The following is a 9,810-nucleotide window of genomic DNA, read 5'->3' as shown; positions in this document are numbered from 1 at the left end:
TGGGAAGATCCCCTGGAGAAGAGAATGGCTACCCACTCCAGTGTTCTGGCCTAGAAAATTCCGTGGACAGAAGAGCCTGGCGGGCTATAGTCCATGGGGTTGCAGAGTCGGACATGACTGAGTGACTTTCACTTTCACTTTTCAAAGAAGGGAAAACGTTCCATTCCCCATGGTGAGCTATCTGCTGCCCAGCATACACATGGCCTGAGTACCAGGAAAACCACTCCTCCTCTTGCCTCCTAGTCCTCATCCCAGATAGCCTTGGGAGGGGCCACTGAGAGGGCACTGGGGGATGGCAAGCCCCAATCTGCTGCTTCTTGAGAAACCTGGCACTGAGGGTCTGGCCCAAATCTTCAGGAAGCACTGCTTAGCTTCTTGTTTCAGACTTGGGCCATGGCCATCATTCAAGACCACAAGTCCTACTCTATGAATGAATGAGCTTTGGCATCACACAGAACTGGATTCCAAACCTGACTCCTCTACTTACTGTGTAAGTCACTTAACTTTTCTACCTATAAATTGTCATTCCTTCTGTTCTGGCTTCTAGGGAACCCTGAGCTAAGTCTATGATCATATCTAGGAACTCTGCCAGTGTGCGTGCATTTCTGATGACTTAATGTTGGCTTAAAGCTCAACATTCAGAAAACTAAGATCATGGCATCTGGTCCCATCACTTCATGGGAAATAGATGGGGAAACAGTGGAAACAGTGGCAGACTTTATTTTTGAGGGCTCCAAAATCACTGCAGATGGTGACTGCAGCCATGAAATTAAAAGACGCTTACTCCTTGGAAGGAAAGTTATGACCAACCTAGATAGCGTATTCAAAAGCAGAGACATTGCTTTGCCAACAAAGGTCCATCTAGTCAAGGCTATTGTTTTTCCAGTGGTCCTGTATGGATGTGAGAGTTGGACTGTGAAGAAAGCTGAGAGCTGAAGAATTGATGCTTTTGAACTGTGGTGTTGGAGAAGACTCTTGAGAGTCCCTTGGACTGCAAGGAGATCCAACCAGTCCATTCTGAAGGAGATCAGCCCTGGGATTTCTTCGGAAGGAATGATGCTAAAGCTGAAACTCCAATACTTTGGCCACCTCATGCAAAAAATTGACTCATTGGAAAAGACTCTGATGCTGGGAGGGATTGGGGGCAGGAGGAGAAGGGGACAACAGAGGATGAGATGGCTAGATGGCATCACCGACTCGATGGACCATGAATTTGAGTGAACTCCAGTGAGTTGGTGATGGACAGGGAGGCCTGGCATGCTGTGATTCATAAGAGTCAGACACAACTGAGCGACTGAACTGAACTGAATGTTTCTTCCATGCTTTGCCGTCATTCCTTGTCTCTGCATCAAGCTTTACTGTTTTCCTTTTGAATCCTAATCACTTTTGTTAACTACCTCCAATCCTTTAAAAAACAGCAGGGAGTGAAATAAATAAACTGAACTTCCCTGAGACTGTATTTCCTCATCTAGAAAAGATGGTGATAATAATCCCTACTTCACAGGCTCACGGTGAGGATAGGTTAAGTCAGCCCACATGATGGCCCAGCAGAGAGCTTGGAAAAGGGCAGGGAGGGTCTCACCAGGGGCTGGGCCCTCCCCACCAACCTTGCCTCCTTTCAGCCACATAGAAAGACCTTGAGCACTCAGGTTGTATTTCACAGAAAAATATTTATTGCCGATTGCTTTTGCCCAGAATAGACTGCTAGGGTGTGAGCTTGTTGGACAGTCCTGGGTTGACCATCTGCGAAAGGCCGGCATGAGCAGGAGAGGGGCAGGGGTGTAAGAGGAGAACATTAGCGCTGTGAACCCAGGGTGAGTCCCACGAGGGTGTGGGTACATTTCCCAGTATAGATCGCCCCATTTAATCATGCTGCAGAAGTAGTCACAAATCTTACTTCCTACTATTTATTGACGTGGTCCTCCACCCTGTTTTCAATACTAGTTAACCTTTTTGCCATCGGACTATGGGCACAAGGCCCAGAATTCCTTCCACAGCAGGTCACAAGGCTCTGTAAGGCCTGTTGCCCCGGAATTCTCAGGGCTAGCCCTCATGTTCTTTCTGGAAGGTGCCCTGGTGTGTGACGTGGAGGGAGGTGGTGGGGAAGAATTTCTTCTGGGTTTTGCTTATAAGCAAACTGGAGATAGGAGAGGGGTAGGAAAAAAAAAAAAAAGGAGAGGGGTAGGAGGGGAGGCCTGGAGGAGACAGTGCCACATCCACTTCCGTACCTACAGGGTAGTTTGGGAGTTGATTTCCCCGGGTTCCTTTTCTCATAAAATTGCACAAAGCCTGGAATGAAAACGTTCCTCCCTCTCCAAGCTCTGAGCTGACAGGTATTGTCCTAAAACTCAGTGGCCCAGACATCACCCAACCACGTCAGCCACCCCAGCTTCAGGAAAGGCCTGAATAAACAGGTGAAGCAAGCTTCATAGGGACAGGAAAGCTTTATAGGTTTTTCATTAAGCGTGTTTAAGTGGGGTAGGATACACGTTTCTTTCATCCACAGTGGAGCTAAAAATCTCCTCCCCTGTGATGTCATCTTCTGACTCTTGTCATCCTCCAAGTACAAACTAGAGGGGGCATCAGTGACTTAGGCGACAAGAAGCCGGCAAGGCCTCCAAAGATGCAATGAAGCTGCAGTGGTTTTCTCTTCATCTGGGCTTCCTGGTAGAAAAACATTCTGCACATTTAAACACTTATCACTTAATCACATTAGCAGGTTGGGACTTTATAAAAGTGTAAGGTCACTCCTGGGCCATCCTGAACTGTCTCAACAAGGAAAATAATCAAAACATGTATTAGCCCTACAGACTGGCCGTCCAGGGTACAGCCTTATAGGAACATCCTCCCTGTAACTCATAAAGGAGAATTCTTAGACAGATGTGGGCTAAAACACCAGTGGGTGTCTTGGCGACATTATAAACTTAAGACAGGGCTCCAATGGCCTGTGAAGTCAGCAGACAGGACAAGGAGAATTACAGCCCATCATTCAAAGCCCAGCAGGTTGACCATCTGTTATTGCCCTTCGCCATAGGGAGCCCAACAGCTGAGGTTTTTTAAAATCATACTCACCTAAGCCTTCCATTCTGCACTAATTCTTTAGCACTCAGCAATTTATAAAGCCAGAAGGCAGCTTAACATCCCCATGGGCCCCACTTTCAAGTGCAAGAAACTTGAATGCCAAGAAGGGCTAGCCACTTTGCCAGGTTTCTATCACAACCTCCAAATTCTAGCTCTGTGCCTGGTGTACGGGGAGCTCTGAGTCTTTGGAGAAATCTAAGAGCAATGAAAGCAAGTGAAGGGCAAGCATACAGGACAGGAAAGACAATCTGCAAGAGAGATGCTGAATAACTGTGGAAGGAGGAAGAGACTAACTCGTCTGGTAGATGTACGGTTGCTGCTGATATGGGGAAGACCTCCCAAGTGAAGGGCAAGCTTACAGGACAAGAAAGACAACCTGCAAGAGAGATGCTGAATAACTGTGGAAGGACGAAGAGACTAACTCGCCTGGTAGATGTATGGTTGCTGCTGATATGGAGAAGACCTCCTTTGTGCAAGTGCTGTTAGTCCTGAGCAGGGGGCTGTTAGAGTCAGAAAGGCTTTTAAGAAAGAGACAGGCAAACACTTTCTGGAGCAGTTGAAGCTCAGACCACAGAGTCTAGAAACTGGTGCATGCCACCTTTTCAAGACTCTTAGGAGTCCACAGTTACTGATCTTAGCTTATGGTTTCCTATATAAAAACAGAACAAAGAAAACAGCCCTTAAAAAAAAACTCAGCAATAGCTTAAAGATGGAAATAACCCAGATGTTCATCAACAGAGGAATGGATAAACGAATTGTAGTATATCAGTAGAATGGAGTATTATTCAGCCATGAAAAATAATAGAGTACTACTGGGCCTTCGCTGTCAGTCCAGTGGATACAACTCTACCTTTCCATTGAAGGTGGCCTGGGCTCCATCCCTGGAGAACTAAGATTTTGCATGCCACACAATGCAGCACAGTCAAAATAAATAAAGTACTGTTATATGCTACAATATGCATAAAGCTTGAAAAAATTATGCTAAGAAACCAAACACAAAAGAGCATATATTGTATGATTCCATTTCTATGAAATATCCAGAATAGGTAAGTCCATAGAGACAGAAACACGAGATTAGTGTTGTTGCTGGGCACAGGAGATGCGGGAGGTGGGAGGGGGGCAGAGAATGGGAAGTGACTGCTTAAGGGGTATAGGGTTTCTGTCTGGGGTGATGAAAATGTTCTGTAACTAGATTGAGGTAATAGGTACACAACATCAGAAATGTATAAATGCCACAAAGTGTAAACTTTTAAATGGTTGTGTGTTATATGAATTCACCTTAATTTTTTTTAAAATGTTATAGCACCACTCCCATGATCTTCATGTTTTAGAGAGAATAGCTGCTAGAGCAGAGGAGGGAGGTGTGATGGAAGCAGGAGAAATTCAAGCATCTGATGACACTAAAAGCATCAGAGGCCACACTGGGCAGAGGGGCGCTCAGTACAAATTTCACAGGCTCTGTGGTCCAGAAAAAGGCCCTGGGCATATTCAGTGAAAAGACTATTAGCAGGTCTTCCCTTGCTGGGTAAGGGCTTGAGAAAACATATTTTGGCCTAAATCCAGACCCTTTCTCGGTGACCCAGCCAAAGAAGGGGTGGCCCTGACTGTCAACACTCAGGACAGCTTTGCTAGACAGAGACCTCACTTGCATAACACCACTGAAGAAACAGATAGACCATACAACAGGTGGGGCAGAGCCCAGAGGAAGCTCCAGCCCCTTCTCAACTTCCTGACGGGGAGGAGGACATGCCACTGCCTGGACCGGGCCTCTCCCCATATTCAGAGCACACAGCTCAGCAGAACCTGACTCGCCCCACCCCACACACACCATCTCTTACAGGGTCAGGCATCTCCTCTTCCCTGTCTGCCCCACGAGCCATGAGCACCCACCCCAAAGCACCAGAGAACAGTGGCAGTAACTGAAAAGTTATTACAGGGAGTTTAAAGTCATCTGTCTCAAGATGCTTTATGGTCTTTATTTGATTTCATTTTGAATGACTTTTTCTTTAAAAAAAAAAAAAAAGATTTTAGGTAGAAAATGTCAAGCTCTTGTCTTCTTGGCAGTGTGCTTTCCATTGAAATAAAAAGCCTGAGTAAATAGATGCAGTTATTTTAAGAGAAAATGTTACAAAACAACATTTATAGCTCTAAAAATAATTTAAAATATTTATAAAATCTGACATATACATAGACCCAAAATGTCTGAAATGAATAATCTGACTTTTCTATGTTCTCCATGGCCACGGCTGGGAAAAAAACTGTTTAAATAATGAATATAAATGTTTGGAAAGTCAATTTTATGACTCTGCTAGACTAAATTTCATAAATGATGAGAATTACTTAACAATTCTCAAGAGCATGGAGTTTAGTAACTACACAGTGTATTGTGCCTAGATTTTATCTGAGGACTTTCCTGTTATTTGCCAGTTGAGTGGCTCTTGTTTTCCACTGCTGATATAGCAGGGATGTAGGTAGATGCGTAAGTGGGTAGATTGATGATGATAATGACAGTATAGATATTTTTAGGTTCTTCAAAAATTCTAGTTCTTGCCCTTTTACAACTGCTTATTTTCCCTCTAACTTTCAGGGAATGCAAGTTCTCCTTAGACTAAATTAAATGCTAGATGCAAAGAAGAAAGTAGAGTAGCTGAGATTGTCATGGTCAGGTCAACCTGACCACTTCATGTGGCAGACACTGTTGATCTTGGAGAGAAGAGAAAAAGGAAGGGAAGAGGCAGAGAGAGGTAAGAAAAAGACAGAGAGACAGATGGGAAGGAAGGAATGGAAGGAGCAGCGGTTTAGTCACTAAATCCCCCTTTTGTGACTCCAGTGACTGTAGTCTGCCAGGCCCTTCTGTCTACGGGATTTCTCAGGCAAGAATATTGGAGTGAGTAGCCTTTTCCTTCTCCAGGGATCTTCCAGATCCAGGGATCGAACCACGACTCCTACTTGGCAGGCAGATTCTTTACCACCAAACGACCTGGGAAGCCCAACAGAAGGAGAGGCGGAGAGAAAAATACTTTATTTTCCCCTTGGAGTCATGTTAGAACCTCAGAGCTGTGATGACCATTTTGTCATCTTGACAAAAAAATGCCAAAAGAATTAAAGAATCACCAACTCAAGGGGTTGAGTTGCTCAGAAACTGCCAGCCACGAACTCCTTATTAAGATTAAGTTTGCCTTTGTTTTAAACAGCTCAGTCTGGTTGACCGGCAGTTTGCAGACAAAGCAGCCCACCCAGTGGGCGTGGGCAACATGTGTGACACAGGCTTTGAAAGGAATCCTCAGAGCTTTTCTTCAGACTGTGCCAATGAGTGTCCTAAGGAGCAAGAAAGAGAATCAGGGCTGGCAAAACTAGGGAGACTTCTCTGTCTCTGTCCGCTGTGGTTTGTAGTTTAGATATTAAAATATATTCTTCTGTAGCTACAATTTTTCTGCTTTGGTATTTCTACTCCTATTTCTAAGGCACACATGTATGCTATTATAGAAAGTATAGCTCATTTAATGAGACCCAACAAAATCTGCCTGCCGTGAAAAGCCTTCTGTGTTCCTACAGAGTCAGGGAGGATGTGAGAGGAGTGTTTGTAAGTATCCCCAGCTTTTCAGAGTGAAGAGAATGTCGTCCTGCTGAGTCTACTCAGGAGGCCTTTGCCCACAGTTGCTTCCTGTCTCGCTTTATCAGCACCTCTATGGGTGACAGGCAACAACAGTTGCTAAAAACTGCCCACCTGATACATCCTGCTGCTGCTGCTAAGTCACTTCAGTCGTGTCCAACTCTGTGCGACCCATAGACGGCAACCCACCAGGCTGCTCTGTCCCTGGGATTCTCCAGGCAAGAACACTGGAGTGGGTTGCCATTTCCTTCTCCAATGCAGGAAAGTGAAAAGTGAAAGTGAAGTCACTCAGACGAGTCTGACTCTTCATGACCCCATGGACTGTAGCCTTCCTCCATCCATGGGATTTTCCAGGCAAGAGTACTGGAGTGGGGTGCCATTTCCTTCTCCATGATACATCCTAGGGCTTCGCTATTTAGTTATTTTATGACTATATCAGATTGATGTCTAACTTGCAGGTGAGCCCTTGAGAAATCTATCAATAGTTTGGCTCAGGGACTCCTTGGAATGGGACACAGTCCTACCCCTCAAGGAGTTTATATTCCATGGAGGAAAAAGTATCTACAATGTATGGGACATAGATTACATACCCTGAACTGTGCTGAATTTAAATATATAATCTCATTGTAAGTAACCTGACTCAGTGTCTTATGCAAACACACAGCACGAGAAATGTGCAGAAATGTCACCTGAGCCAAACTAATCAAGGCACACTCACCAGCAGTGAATTTGTACAATCTCAGGGTAAGACCAGCTTCCCTGGTGGCTCAGATGGTAAAGAATACGCCTGCAGTGCGGGAGACCTGGGTTCAATTCCTGGATTGGGAAGATCCCCTGAAGAAGGGAACAGCTACCCACTCCAGTATTCTGGCCTGGAGAATTCCATGGACTGTAGAGTCCACGGGGTCGCAAAGAGTCAGACACAACTGACTTTCACTTCAGAGTAAGACCAAGGGGTATAATCTGGCTGGGCCATTCTCAGATGGCTCCATAGGAACAGCAAGAATCTGATCTGTAGCAAAGTGGACTCTGCACTGATGATGAAGTGGAGGGCTAGAGAATGGCATCTAGAGAGACTGCCTGAGCAATGGTGCTCACGGGAGGAGGGAGCCACCACGGGGGTCTCAGAGGAGGCCGTGGGCCTGGACAGAAATGAGAAAGAGCCTAAGTTAGTCTGAGAAACTTTTCCTCTGAAGTTCTGAAGCACCATATCCCCCAGAGAAATTTCTTTCCCTTGTGTGTGAGGCCCAAAGGGCAGCTGCCTCTAAAATCATCAGGAGAGTTGATAAATATATGGATTTCTGAAGCCTTTCTCTGACCTACCAAATCATAACTTGGGAGGTTTGAGCCTGGAAAGACTCTAATGAGCCATCTTGGTGAACCTCATGCAGGCTAAATTGAGAACCCCCACCCCAGATGATGGCCCAAGCACCAAGTCAAACATTTATTCATTCAACAAACATTACTATACACCTCCATGTGCTAAGCCTAGTGCTGGGAAATGAGTAATACAAACTACTCTCATTATCCTCTCTGCCATGAGCAATAAGAGAATCAAGCATACGTCTATTCTGGGAATAAACTATATTTCCAAGGTCACCGAAGTTTTGGAGAAAAACTATTCTAATTATGGCTTAATTGATAGAAGGAAGACCTGGGACCCTCATGGGCTCAGATTCAAACACTAAAGAGGTCCAAGTGAATAGCTCTGGAGGGCTATTCTGAGCTTCATTAAAGGACGCCCCTGCTGCAAAGAGTTTGTCTCTTTTTCTCTCCTTTAAAAGTGTGAACACAAAGAAATATCAAGGAAATGCAACTGGGAAAATGAGACTGTTTTTAAAAGTCATTTGCAGAACTGGACAAAAACAGAGGAAATTGTGTGACCGAGTCCACCCCTGTACTGCAAATCCCTGCTCATTTTCCTTCTGATTTCTTCCTCAAAAGTAATATTGCGAGGTAAGGACAGAGTCCACCTCGCTGTAGATGGTCCTGGTGTCATCCCTGAATAACACACTTGAGCAAACCAGAAGCATTCAGGCAGGCAAAATGAATCCCAGGAGGTGGCCTTCACAGTTGGGAACAAGTCTGACTCATCCAGTAAAAAGAAATATCTAACCTAAAACATATGCATTTAGATACAACTCTATAAAGCCAATGCTAATTAATCCTCCTGCTCATATAAAATGGCAAAGGAATTAACAATATTGCCAAGTCTGAAAAAGTCTTTTAATTGCACTGCGGTTCTTTCCAAGCAGCAGGCATCTGAGTCACACGTGGCCGTACCCCCCACACCCAGGCGGCTTCGCCCTTCATGCAAAGCACTTGGCACTCAGGCTCACAACCATGTTTTGTTGAAGCCTGGTACACATCTCCCCCACAAACTGCTCAGAAACCAGCAAGGTAAGTCCTGTTTACCTTTGTAAAAGATCAACTGCTGAACATTGCAGGTACCCTAGGAACCCCTTCAAGTCCCCTCTGGCATTTACCTTCCTGTGAAGTTATTTTTGTTTGTTCTTCATGCTAGGAAAGGAATTGATTTGGATTAAAATTGTGGGCTATGGGCATTTGCCTTCCATTTGGGAAAGGTCATTAAATACGTTCTTAACGTCGAATTGACTGAACTTTCCTTTTTGATTCCAAGACTAAAATGAAAAGCAAGGTTAAGTTAGATTCTCTTTAAACACAAACTCTGGAATAGACTCCTGGGCATACTGGATGGAACATGCTGGTGCAGCACTCAGACCACTGCTGCTGAAGGTGAAGGAGGTCCCAGGAAGCCCACAACCCTGTCTTCCACCCCTGCTCAGGCAGAGGGCTTCAGAATCTCACTGGGATGTGAGGGCACTCTGACACCGGATTTTCCATCTTCCCCAGCTGAGAGCCTCCAGATTGTTCCAACGCCCAGAGACAGGGTTATTCTGCCGGAGAATTAGGACTCAAACCTTTCTGGGAGACCCCAGCTAAAAAAGCTCTGACTCATCATCACATGCATTCTGCAAATTACCAGGTTAAATGACAGAATAAATAGTTATTGAGCACCTAGTGTATATGGGGCAGTGCTGTTCTAGGGGCACTGGGAGGCACGGATGAATCAAAGATTCTGTTCTCAGGGAACT

At 45.1% G+C, this 9,810-nt stretch overlaps 1 long non-coding RNA gene across 1 annotated transcript in view; it reads left to right on the top strand.

The window, feature by feature from the left end:
• Window positions 1-315: 315 nt before the first annotated feature.
• LOC139185160 (uncharacterized) overlaps window positions 316-9,810 on the top strand; it is a 38,729-nt gene continuing 29,234 nt past the window's right edge. The window contains exon 1 of the long non-coding RNA XR_011568688.1: window positions 316-490. This is a non-coding gene — a long non-coding RNA (uncharacterized lncRNA). The remainder of the gene's footprint in view (window positions 491-9,810) is intronic.

This window comes from Bos indicus, chromosome 10 (assembly GCF_029378745.1).
Source record: "Bos indicus isolate NIAB-ARS_2022 breed Sahiwal x Tharparkar chromosome 10, NIAB-ARS_B.indTharparkar_mat_pri_1.0, whole genome shotgun sequence".
Classification (NCBI taxonomy): Eukaryota; Metazoa; Chordata; class Mammalia; order Artiodactyla; family Bovidae; genus Bos; species Bos indicus.
This window is presented reverse-complemented; position numbering and strand designations above follow the sequence as displayed.